At 37.0% G+C, this 13,622-nt stretch overlaps 1 protein-coding gene and 1 long non-coding RNA gene across 37 annotated transcripts in view; both read right to left on the minus strand.

Annotated features, from left to right (window-relative positions):
- LOC309506206 (NACHT, LRR and PYD domains-containing protein 3-like) overlaps nucleotides 1-13,622 on the minus strand; it is a 231,371-nt gene that overhangs the window by 75,676 nt on the left and 142,073 nt on the right. The window lies entirely within an intron of this gene.
- LOC309506530 lies at nucleotides 6,901-9,978 on the minus strand. Its single transcript, XR_014208840.1, has 2 exons — nucleotides 7,348-9,978; nucleotides 6,901-7,295 (listed from the first exon to the last, which is right to left on the minus strand). It is a non-coding gene; the product is annotated as an uncharacterized lncRNA (long non-coding RNA).

Consider the following 13,622-nt stretch of genomic DNA (forward strand, 5'->3'; position numbering starts at 1 on the left):
TGCACCATGACATTGGGGATATTTTGGGGATATTTAATTTAATTTTATCAATCAATAAATTCCTCTTGAAACAAACTTTGTTGTATTATTTTAATTTAATACTGTGAAGCTGCTTTGATACAATCTGTATTGTGAAAAGCGCTATACAAATAAACTTGACTTGACTTGACTTGACTTGACATTAACCATTCATTTAGCGCAAATAATCTGCTGAACTTTTCATGCCCTAATCGGTACGTGGGAAGCGGTCCTGACACAATGATCGTTGTTTCAGGCGATGTGCTGCGTACCGTATCGATCAGATTCCTGAAGTCTTTCTTCAGAATCTCCGTCTGGCGCAGCCTGATGTCGTTCACTCCCGCGTGCAGGACCACAGTTCCGACGCGCTCGTCACCGTTCAGGATCTCGGGAACGCAAGCAGCGATTTCAGAAACACGAGCACCAGGAAAGCAGTGACTGTGCACCTTACTTTTACCTAACGTAGCGTGTACGTGCCGAACGATGGAATCGCCGATGATCACAGCATCGCGTTCTGTTTCGCGAAGAGGGGAGAAGCGGTTTTGTGTGGATAACTCGAAAACCGGGAGGGTCAGAGAAAGTCTTGGTCTAAACCTGACTCGCGTCTTCCGCTGCGGAACCACCCAGGCTTCGTGGTGGCATGTTGGAGCCGGAGTGAACGAGACCATGGCTGATCGCGACCGATGCTGAGGAACACACGGAGTAGACGCGGTCGGAGTCAGCGGGTTAGTAACGTTAAACACTGATTTGTGTGCATCGGCGCGTGATGTTTCAAGAGCTAAACACCGGTCTCTCAGCTCGGCCTGTCTCAATAAAAGGTCGTGGATCTGTTTCTCATCAGCTTCCAGCTCAGACTGCAGTGCGTGCAGCTCAAATGTGTCCTCACCTGCACCAAAAGGTAGACTACTTACATCTGATATATTCGCCATTTTAACAGATGGACAGTGAGTTAGCAACGAAGCTACCAGTGATGCTATCAATATTAATACAAATTTATGACTGAAGTCTTGGATATAATCCGTTTTTTTTTTTTTTGTGGTAGGGGTGTAGAGTAGATGCACGATAGGCGAAAAAAAAATGTTTGTTTGTAAGTGAGTGTGGAGAAACGCGTTCAGCCGTGATCCACTGGAGTAACCTTTAAGAGTATCCGGAGTTGGATCACTAATAGGCTTGAGACGCGTCTGCTCAGCAGTCCGCGTTGTAACTATGAGGTTTGAGCAGTAGTGCTTCTCAGTGAGGAAAAGTAGAAAATGTTCGTTGTAAGTGAGTTTAAAGAGAAAAATCAAGAATTATAAATCAAATCGATAGAGCTCCAAAAACAACAACGCATTCAGACGCGACGCATCGCATTCAGACGCGACGCATCCATAGTGAACTCTTTACATGATGCGGTTCCAGCTGAATTAGTGCCTGCGCAGCCAGGCAAATGGGTGACAGTGAGGGATCGCTCTAGTCGCGGATCAAAAAAACACTCTTCCGTTCCGATTACCATAACAAATTGATATGCCCCGCTCAGTGAAACACCCACTGAGAGTTTTGTTGATTGTGCCCAAGTTATTGGCGATTCTATTACACGGAACGTGAAAATAGAGACACCAGCCACCATAGTCACATGTTTGCCGGGAGCCAGAGCGCCTGACATCAAAGCAAATTTAAAAGTGCTGGCAAATGCTAATCGTAAATTCTCTAAGATCATTATTCACGTCGGCACAAATGATGTTCGACTCCGCCAGTCGGAGATCACCAAAATTAATATTAAAGAGGTGTGTGAACTCGCAAGTACGATGTCAAGCACTGTAATTTGCTCTGGCCCCCTTCCTGTTCGCAGGAGTGATGAGATAGTTAGTAGATTGTGTTCACTTAACGGTTGGCTGTCTAAGTGGTGTCCGCAAAATAATATAGAATTCATAGACAATTGGAAAAGTTTTTGGGGAAAACCTGACCTGTTGAAAAGAGATGGTATTCATCCCTCCTGGGGTGGTGCTGCTCTTCTCTCTAGTAATATGGCACATAGTCTTAGAGCTCAAACATGACAATCTGGGGCTCAGGTCAGGAAGCAGACAGACTGGCTAAACCGACTGTCTGCTAGCGGCCTCGCGTCACCCAGGTCAGATAAATCCCATCACATAGAGCCTCTTTCACCTAGATACAGTGAGGAAAATAAGTATTTGAACACCCTGCTATTTTGCAAGTTCTCCCACTTGGAAATCATGGAGGGGTCTGAAATTGTCATCGTAGGTGCATGTCCACTGTGAGAGACACAATCTAAAAAAAAAAATCCAGAAATCACAATGTATGATTTTTTAATTATTTATTTGTATGATACAGCTGCAAATAAGTATTTGAACACCTGAGAAAATCAATGTTAATATTTGGTACAGTAGCCTTTGTTTGCAATTACAGAGGTCAAACGTTTTCTGTAGTTTTTCACCAGGTTTGCTCACACTGCAGGAGGGATTTTGGCCCACTCCTCCACACAGATCTCGCAATACATGGCCCCGGTCATCCTCTCCTTAATACAGTGCAGTCGCCCTGTCCCATGTGCAGAAAAACACCCCCAAAGCATGATGCTACCACCCCCATGCTTCACAGTAGGGATGGTGTTCTTGGGATGGTACTCATCATTCTTCTTCCTCCAAACACGTTTAGTGGAATTATGACCAAAAAGTTATATTTTGGTCTCATCTGACCACATGACTTTCTCCCATGACTCCTCTGGATCATCCAAATGGTCATTGGCAAACTTAAGACGGGCCTTGACATGTGCTGGTTTAAGCAGGGGAACCTTCCGTGCCATGCATGATTTCAAACCATGACGTCTTAGTGTATTACCAACAGTAACCTTGGAAACGGTGGTCCCAGCTCTTTTCAGGTCATTGACCAGCTCCTCCCGTGTAGTTCTGGGCTGATTTCTCACCTTTCTTAGGATCATCGAGACCCCACAAAGTGAGATCTTGCATGGAGCCCCAGTCCGAGGGAGATTGACAGTCATGTTTAGCTTCTTCCATTTTCTAATGATTGCTCCAACAGTGGACCTTTTTTCACCAAGCTGCTTGGCAATTTCCCCGTAGCCCTTTCCAGCCTTGTGGAGGTGTACAATTTTGTCTCTAGTGTCTTTGGACAGCTCTTTGGTCTTGGCCATGTTAGTAGTTGGATTCTTACTGATTGTATGGGGTGGACAGGTGTCTTTATGCAGCTAACGACCTCAAACAGGTGCATCTAATTTAGGATAATAAATGGAGTGGAGGTGGACATTTTAAAGGCAGACTAACAGGTCTTTGAGGGTCAGAATTCTAGCTGATAGACAGGTGTTCAAATACTTATTTGCAGCTGTATCATACAAATAAATAGTTAAAAAATCATATATTGTGATTTCTGGATTTTTTTTTTTTTTAGATTATGTCTCTCACAGTGGACATGCACCTACGATGACAATTTCAGACCCCTCCATGATTTCCAAGTGGGAGAACTTGCAAAATAGCAGGGTGTTCAAATACTTATTTTCTCACTGTATCATCATCATATAGAGACTGTGTCTGTTCCCCGAATTTGGAAATCCAAAAAACGTTTAAACCCATCTAAGGTTAAAAATTGAATTGATGTTCAACAAATAAAAAACAGCTACAGATGAGCAAATGCTAAAGCTTGGGTTGCTGAATATTCGATCGCTTACTCCAAAAGCACTCATTGTTAATGATATGATTTCAGATAATAACCTAGATGTGCTGTGTTTGACAGAAACCTGGCTAAAACCAAACGATTACATTACTTTAAACGAGTCCACCCCGCAAGATTACTGTTATAAACATGAGCCTCCTCTGAAACGCAAAGGGGAGGAGTTGCTGTAATTTATAGTAATATTTTCAAAACCACTAAGAAATCAAGTTTTAAATATAATTATTTTGAAGTGTTAGTACTTAATGTAAAAATATATAGTGTAAATGATAAATCACGTTTGAGATTTGTGCTGGCTACCTTATACAGGCCACCAGGGCACCATACAGACTTTATCAAAGAATCTGCGGACTTTCTATCAGAATTAATATTGACTGCAGATAAAGTACTAATTGTTGGTGATTTTAATATACACATCGATAATGAAAAAGATGCATTGGGTTTGGCATTTAAAGACATTGTAAACTCTAGTGGAGTTAGACAACACGTGTCAGGACCTACTCATTGTCGTAATCATACTCTAGATCTAATATTATCACATGGAATAGATGTTGATGCCGTTGAAATTCTGCAGCAGAGCGATGACATCTCAGACACTGCAAAAACTCAAAATCTTGCCAAGTATATTTTTCTAATTTCTAGTCAAAATATCTCATCACACTTAATATAAGACAAAATCACCTAAAGACCAAGATTTAAAGGGGTCATATAATGGTACATGCACTTTTACAAGTTGATTGTACTGAAATGTGTGTTGGCAGTGCCTGTACACAACCATCATAAAATGATAAAAATCCATCCAGTGTTTTTTAAAAATCTTATTATATGTTTCCTCCCATCTCAAATCAAGCTGTTCGATTTTGTGACGTCACAATATCGACGCCCCTCCCACGATGGTTGATTGACAGGCACGTTTCAACACAGACCCGCCCTCGCGCCCTCGTGAGCGAGCTGTCAATCATAGCCCGCGCCGACCGGCTTTCAATGCTTTCATGTTTGCGCGAATCATTTCACACACCAGACTGCTTTACAAACGAGGGTCAGTATAAAGCTGGTTATTTGCTAAGAAGCTGCTCCTGAAAAAAGGATTGGTACCAACTATTCGTGTTCCTGCTGCACCTCCAGAAGAATTCTAACTTCTATATTAACCTTTATATTAATCTTTGCAAATCGCTTGCAAGCTTCACGATGAATGCGGCTATTTTTACACTCAGGGTACATTACAGCATGTTTTCTATGTATGACGTTCTCAATATAATTCATAATCACATGTTTATAATGAACAACGCGTTATGGTTATTGTGTTATTGTGTTACAAACGGTGTACGCACAGAACAGAGGGGCGGGGTGAGCAAAGCTCATTATCATTTAAAGACACATGCACTTAAACGGCGTGCTGAAAACAGAGCTGTTTTTGACCAGGTAAAATTAGTGTTTTCTTACAATACTAATGAGAATTTTTAATTAAAGTATATTACAAACTTTTAATTTAGACCCTAATGAATCATATTAGCTTGTACAAAAATGACATTATATGACCCCTTTAAGTGAGATAAAGGAGCTTGTTTTTAGACAGTGCATCTTGAATATCTTGCTAAGTGAAACTGTCTTAAAAATATCTTGTTTTGAATCATATCTCAGATGAAACAAGCTTTTTTGACATGTCATAAGGTTTTTAAGCTGCTGTGTTATTTGTAAAAGATGAATCGTCTTGTTTCAAGAAATAGACTTGACTTGAATTGAGACAACAAATCTGCTTTATTGAAAACTGCAGGTCAACATGCCCAACTCACAACAACTCACTGCAGAGTACAGTGAGTACGTATAATATTTACGTATTGACAGCAAAAAAACTTAATTTATTTACGTATAAACAACTTTACCGACGTACAAATTTGTACATATTCCTATTTAACTTATGCATATTACAATCGTGGTTTTGACTCTATTGCATTCAATTGTCTTATCAATTAAATTTTCAGTCGCATTTATTAATAGTTTAACGTTACTCATAAATAATAACATTTCGCTCTGTTCGTGTCTTCTGCTGCAAACTCGTTTCGGAGGATTAGCCTACATGGTGTTAAACAAGAATACACTTTAAAACCTTAAAAATACCTTCTTTAATCGTTTAACCATTTTGTAATATTTGGTTTATTTACCGTGAGACACAAAAGGCGTTTTCTCCTATAGACCCATAATACACTAAAACACAACATAAATTCACAAAAGACATCAATTTTATTAGCTTGGTGTAATCCAAATCTTTAGAATCCATGCGTTGTTTGCAAGAAACAGATCCAAATTCAGCCCTTTATCCAGTGATCTTCATCATTTCTCAGCAGAGACCGTAAACGTCAAATCCCGGCATCCCGCGCTCGTGGTGAATTCAAATTCAAAAATTGCGCCCGAAGCGTTACGACATGTTTTACGGCAGTGATATCAAACGCTCATTGGCTCTCACATGCTTCGTCACAGATTGCGACATGCCGTGTTTAAGTTGGTGTGCTACAGATGGTGGACAACCAGAATGAGACTTTTATTGGGATGTGTATTTGCTGCCTTTTACCGCTGAGTGGCGCTGTAATCACAGACTTTGAAAAGTGTCAGTTTATTCTCTTTATGACGTAATCTGCCGCGGCAGTAATCTGAGCTGAGGTCACAGATAAATTCAAGATAAATATTGTGGTTAAACGAATCAAATTCATTAAATTTAAACAAAGTAGACACACGTTAACATTGTGTGCCTAGTTTTTCTATAATTTAGAAAGGCTATGTCAATAGGTTACTTGTCATTTACTTCGTGTTATTTTAATGTGTTTGTAGATTTATTAACTGAAACATAACAGTGAAATAAATTAAAATAATTTACCGTAAAATTAAAACATTTTCAGGACTTGCAGTTACTAACCGATGTTAACAATAATCAACCACAATGCCTATTACTGCCGCAGCAAAAATAAACCAGTCGAATTTCAAAGTCATTCGCGAAATGGCTATACCGGGTGGCGCAAGTGACAGGGCAAAACAGCAGCAACTGCGGCATTTTAAAAGGTAAGTTCCCTATCTGTTTATTTAAAAAACATAAAAAAATAAAATAAAATAAAAAACATGGCGCAAGATCTTGTAAAAAAAAAAAAAAAAAAACTTTTTTCATTATTTGAACAAAAATGAGACTGACTGAATATGTAAAAATATAAACAAACAAAGCAGAGAATAAAACAAACTTTTAGGGAAAAAATATAGGCCTATTATGCTACAATAGAATTGGTTAACATTAACGAAAGCAAAATATGTAAAAATACATTTAAAACAAAATAAAACAAAACAAATTCGTGGCCGAGTGGTAGGCTATAACTTACGTTTCAATAATTCAGATGACACCGGTTGAAATCCCGAACAAACATGGGCTACTTTTTTATTATTAATGCAGAGAGATTTGATAGTTCTAAAATATTGCTACACCATATTGTTTTTTTCTCCTATAGCCTATATTAAATATTTTATATTTATAAAATAAAATTACCATTCATTTCCATTTTACATTAGGGACAATTTTTATCCAACAGAATGGCTGAATTAACATCTGCATAATAATAATACTAATAATAATAAAAATAAATAAATAAACAGCACAAGGTCTTGTAAAAACACTTTTAAAAAATTTCGACACATAATTTCGAGACAGTAAATTGCCAATGTTAAAAAAATAAAAAAGAATGTAACAAACTTTTAAAACAGAGAAAATAGTAGACCTAGGCTATTCAGACGATAGCTCTGTGGTCAATGCATTAACAATAGCCTCTCGGAGCTTCAAACGATCTGAGATCGAATCTCAGTGTAGCTGACAGTGTTTATGTTTTTCCGTTCTTGATGCTTAAATATGCATCTGTTTATTAAAGTCAATCATCTTGTTTAATTATCAATTGTAGCCTACATTACAACATAAATTTGCTACATTCCAGTTGAGCCGCTGCAAAGACGACACATCTGATGAAGGAAGACTGTCAGCCGATCGCACCAGAAAATGAAGATGATGAAGCTCGTCTTTAATCTGCTAAAAAAAATGTTGTGTGTGTGTGTGTGTGTGTGTGAATCATTCACGAGATTGAGATGACTGACAGTGATACCCGGCCATAGCAACGGAAGACATTTTTCAAAACAGATCGAACAAATCAGACAAATACTTTCAATACAGTATTGCTTTCAATTAAAAAATAAACAATGAAAATGTAAAAGAAAAAGAAAATTAATTAAGTTTGAAAACCCATCGCACATTTCAAGGTATGAATAAAGTGTCGGGACAGTTTTTTTATTTAAACAGGGTTGCATCGATAGAGTTTATTCCCTTTGTGATGCAAAATAAGAAACACAGAATCTTATTCTTGCAACATTTTACATTTCTATTGTCAAAGAAATTGCAGCTAAATTAAAACGGTACAAAACGAAAAAAGTTCAAAGCAACATAAATTAAGAACCGGCGTTTTTCTTTGCCTCTCTCGCGCTGGAAATGTTTTTAGTAAGTTTGGTCTCCCTCACTGCGCGCGGCGCGGGTCTTTCTCGAAATTAAGCATTTCAGCGTAAAAAAACACCATACAGCTGATAATACTGTATATGTGGCTGTGTGTCATCCACACAAATCACGAAAGAAAAAACTGTAACAAATAGCTTTTGTTCCTTCAAAGATACAACATGCCTTGCTGAATTCACCTTACAATAAAACGAGGTGGGTCGCGAATTAAAGAGCTCTGTATCTGCTAAATTGAAATTGTGTGTAGAAAACCTTTAAATACAATCAATAAAACTACAATATATAATTTAATAAGATATAGGGCCTACTGTACATAGGCTATGGACTTTTGGAGATTTTGAGATTAATCCTTAAAAGAATTTTGCCTTTGCCTGCTCATCAGGCTGGCTCCGACACTCTCCATATGAAAGACGGAACATTAACACCTCTGTCCTGCACCCCCACGATAAAGCAACTATTGCCTTCTCCAAACCCCCCACAGGCTAGCTGAGTTTGCAAAACAAAACAAAGAGTTTGCCACTCGTTGTGGTGTGCCAAAACACTTAATTATTAACTTCAATATTTCATTCAAAACAATCTCAAAACGCTTTGTGACATTTTGAAAAGCCGTGGATGCATTACTGCCACTGGAACCATGAACGCAACAGAATACTGGTTCTGATTTTATTGTTTGTCGTTTAAACGTCATATATATATATATATGTTTTAGAACTAGACAAATCTCTCTGCATCAACAATAGACTATAAAATGCATTAATAGGCTAATATAAAAATATCAGTAGTCCAAGTTAGTTCGGGATTCGAACCCGTGTCATCTAAATGATCGTAACGTAAGTTCAACCACTCGGCCACGATTCACTCGTTGCGACATGGCCTAACGTTCCAGTGTGTGTTCGCTCACACGAGCGAGAAGCGCTCTTCATTCAAATGAACGCGCCGCCGCGTTTGTCGAACACTAATTCAACATGCCAGAATAAAACCTGGCTTTAGAACAATGCATAGCGCCACTCGTCGTGGTGTGCCAAAAAATTTACAATAATTTAGTTTCATTTATTTCAGTGTTAATGTTTGAGTTAAAAAATACAAATTAAATTAACACAAAGTCGGCTATAAGAGTCCTTTATAGGCTACGTAAAAAAGCAAAGGGCTTACAGTCTTAACATTTAGGCTACTTTGCTTAAATTCGATACATTTATTTTCAGTAGGGCCTAATAAATTTGTAGGGATGTAATTTCAGTATACTTTACCAACGCTATGTATTCAATTAAAGTTCCAAGAGGTCTGGTCTCTATATTTCCTTCCCAGCTGACACTAATATGCAAGTGCACAGCAAAAATCACAACTTGTGCTTGCTGCGAACGCAAGTTATTTAAGGTGTCTCAACTGTACACAGTCTACCCTACAGTGTGAATTCGTTACAAGGTTTCATTTAATTAAATTAATGTGCAGCAATTTGTACAAATAGAGTCTATAGTCCTACTATACTGTTGTAGCCATTAAATAATCTCATTTAGTATCATATTTGTTAAAATATTATAATGTTATTTTTTTTCCATCTATGTTGAATATGAAAAGTGAACAGCACGAGTAAGATAGGATGAATTATATCGAGAGATGGATATGGAGTGGGTCAGACATGATTTTGACCACTTCATTAAGTGTTGTTTAGTAAAAAACCTTTCTTTAAAGTGAATTTCGTTTTCTATAAATTGTATCTTAATTTTAATAAATTTTTCATCAACCAATTGCCTGGATTGAATAAGTAATGAAGCAAATATAACAGACACTAATCATGGAGGCGCCCGCGCGGTCACTTGCATTGCACGTCAGCTGGAGCGCATCTCATCCTCCTAACTTAACGAAACTCAGCGTATGCCTCACACAGACATGATAAATACATCAAATACACAAAGCTTGAAATGTCTTCAAACGAAATAATTCAAAACGAAAAGAAAAAGGCTACTCTCTGATTATGTCTTTATGTGCATTTCTCTCTAGGTGCGTTCACTACAAATATGGCGATCGTCAACTTCATCTTTGCAGTCGACACTGTCAGAAAACACTAGTTTATTGATAAAAATCAATGCACTCATCACCGGATTTACAAATACACATCTTGCTTGTTGCACGCACACATATTATGTCGAAAAACCGAAATATTATGTTGAAATAACATTATTATTAATAATACATCTTTTAGAATATTTGATTACTTGACAATTTAATAAAATTAAAACTTTAATTGTGATAATTACAATAATTGAAAATTAAATATTTAGTGGCCAAGTTTTGCTAATTTATTATATAGGCTATTATATGCCTATTGCCTATATTAAGTAGGTCATATTAAGGCATATATTCAGTTTTTTTAGCTGTTATGAGAAAAATAAATCTAACGAAATCTAAAATCTAAATCTAATAAATCTAAAAAAAAATTCTAACGCCAATTCAACATGCCAGAATAAAACCTGATTTTTGAACAATGCGTAACGCCACTCGGCCTGGTGTGCCAAAACACTACATTTTAAACTTCAATATTTAATTCAAAACAATCTCAAAACGTGTTGTGACATTTTTTTAAAGCAGTAGCCTAGCCTATATACATTAAGGGCATTGAAACCAGGATCTTAACTAAAACGCGTTCCGCGTAATCGCTCAAAAATTATGCCACACTACTCCATGTATTTTTTTTTTTAAGGACTGCTTTTGAAATCACTATAAATTACTATGCAATTGTATCGCTCACGAGAGCTCTTCATTTATCTAATTCCTCAATAGAATAGTAAAAATATTCAGCGTCATTGCTCCTAATATCGTCTCTATTTTTAACTTTTGATTCTATTTTTTCAGTTCTAAAATTGATTCTATCTTTGGTTCTATTCTGTTGTAGCCTAATAGGCCTATTTATATATATATGAAAAATATGCCTATTAGGCTTAGGGTTTTATATTTAACCCACTTACATTTTAAAATACGGCAATTGCTGCTGTTTTCCACAATGTCCCTTTGCGCCACCTGGCGGTCATTTCGGGAACGACTTTGAAATGCGGCTGGTTTATTTTTGCCGCGGTGATTTCGCGGTAATAGGCATTCTGGTTGTCCACCATCTGTACATTTGAAATGGAGAAGCGCACGCGCCTTCACAACCGGATTAACATTTTCATGGATTAATAACTTAAATTCTGCTCTGTGACATTACCTCATACAAAACTATTACATATTGCCAGAGAGGACTGCAACACATCGTCATTGTGAACGACTTTTGGTACCGTTTTTGACATTTTCTCACTAACTAAATTATTGTGATTAAACGTGTATGTCTGTTGTTTTTCTTTATAATTGTAGCCTAACGTTACGTAGTTTTAAGAAATGGTTAGGTTTAGGGGTAGGGGTAGGATTAACTATCAACTATCTTTTAATGCTATATTGTTAATAAAACTGCCATTTCCCTACACATATCTGTCCATTACGTTTTATCCTTTTAATATTGTCTATAAAATGGGTATGTTTAGGTGTGGGAGTAGGGTTAAGGGATCTTACACTTATAATCTATAAAATGTTCTACTATGTTTTCATATTGCAGTTCCATAAATACTGTGAGCCAAAATGTTGAGAAAAATGAAGCTGTTTCCCTTTTTGCAGTCCTCTGGGACTTTTTGCTGTTCAAATAAAAAAAATGGTTAAATGCAAGTCTATTTTTCACTTTTTCTGTCTAGTAAACAGTAGTTAATGTCTTGAATCTAGTAGGTAAAATGTCTTGAATCTAGAACAGTATTACTTTTGTTGAGCTTACAATAAGGTAAATACACTTGAGATGATGACAGGATGGTAAATTATGGATTATTATGGCAAAAGAGCACTGCCTAATACGAGTCAGGAATGCTAACTTCAGTTAGCCAGTTTCCAATCTTATTTCAAGTTGGTGGTGACTTAAATCTAGAACAGTGTAACAATTAAAGAACTAAAAATTAGTTAAATACACTTGAAACAAACAGGATGACAAAACAAAATGCTACTTTTGAGGGGAAAATACTATTTTTGAGCATGACAAGCTTATTATGAGACACAAAACTTCACAATACTAGTAAAATATAGCTAAAAATTAGTTTTCCCAGCTAATTTCAAGATCACTTATATCTTGTAAGGCTTAAATATAATGTCTTATTTCAAGAAATCTTACCAAGAGAATTTTTACTTGTTCCATTGGCAGATTTTTTTGCTTATTACAAGCAAAAATATCTTGTATTAATTTTTTTTCGCTTATTTTTGGAGTGGCCTTTTTTCCAGTGGATCATTATCTAGTCCCGTGTAAACTTCATTTAGCCAAAGCTGCAAAGCCGACTCCGTGTTTCAAATATGTTAGACCTATCACTTCTGCCACTAAAGATTCATTAAAGTCATTATAGACTTCCTGATCAGTTTCATCATCTCAGCATCCCAGATAGCTTAGAAGAACTCGATATTGCAACAGAAACTTTTAACTCTCTCTTTTCCAGCACTTTAGACACAGTTGCTCCGTTGCGCTTAAAGAAGATTAAAGAAAATGGTCCAACGCCGTGGTACAACGAGCACACTCGGGCCCTTAAGAGAGCAGCCAGAAAAATGGAGCGCAACTGGAAGAAAACAAAACTAGAGGTATTTCGCATTTCATGGAAAGAGAGCTCGATTACTTACAGAGAGGCCTTAAAAACTGCTAGATCTGCTTATTTTTCACACCTATTAGAAGAAAATAAACATAATCCTAGGTATTTATTTGAAACGGTGGCTAAACTAACGAAAAAGAAAGCTTCAAGCACCGAAGTTTCCAAGCAGCACAGCAGTAATGACTCTATGAACTTCTTCACTTATAAGATTGATAATATCAGGGAGAAAATTATAACTATGCAACCGTCTACTACAGTATCGCATCAGGCAGTGCATTGTAGTCTCCCTGAGAAAAAAACAAAAAAACATTATTCATTCGTTGCTATAGGAGAGGAAGAATTTACTAAACTCATTAAATCATCTAAATCTACAACATGTATGTTAGACCCTATACCGACTAAGCTACTGAAAGAGATGCTCCCAGAGGTCACAGATCCTATTCTTAATATCATTAATTCGTCTTTGTCTCTAGGATACGTACCAAAAAACTTTAAGCTGGCTATGATTAAACCGCTTGTTAAAAAACCTCAACTTGATCCTACAGAATTTGTCAATTACAGGCCGATCTCGAATCTACCTTATCTGTAAAAGATATTAGAAAAAGCAGTATCTTCACAACTGTGTTGCTTTCTTGAAAGAAATTATATCTGTGAGGATTTCCAGTCAGGATTTAGACCGTACCATAGTACTGAGACAGCTCTCATTAGAGTCACAAATGATTTGCTCTTATCATGCGATCGTGGTTGTATCTCTC

This window comes from Leuciscus leuciscus (assembly GCF_965113295.1).
Source record: "Leuciscus leuciscus genome assembly, chromosome: 9".
NCBI lineage: Eukaryota > Metazoa > Chordata > Actinopteri > Cypriniformes > Leuciscidae > Leuciscus > Leuciscus leuciscus.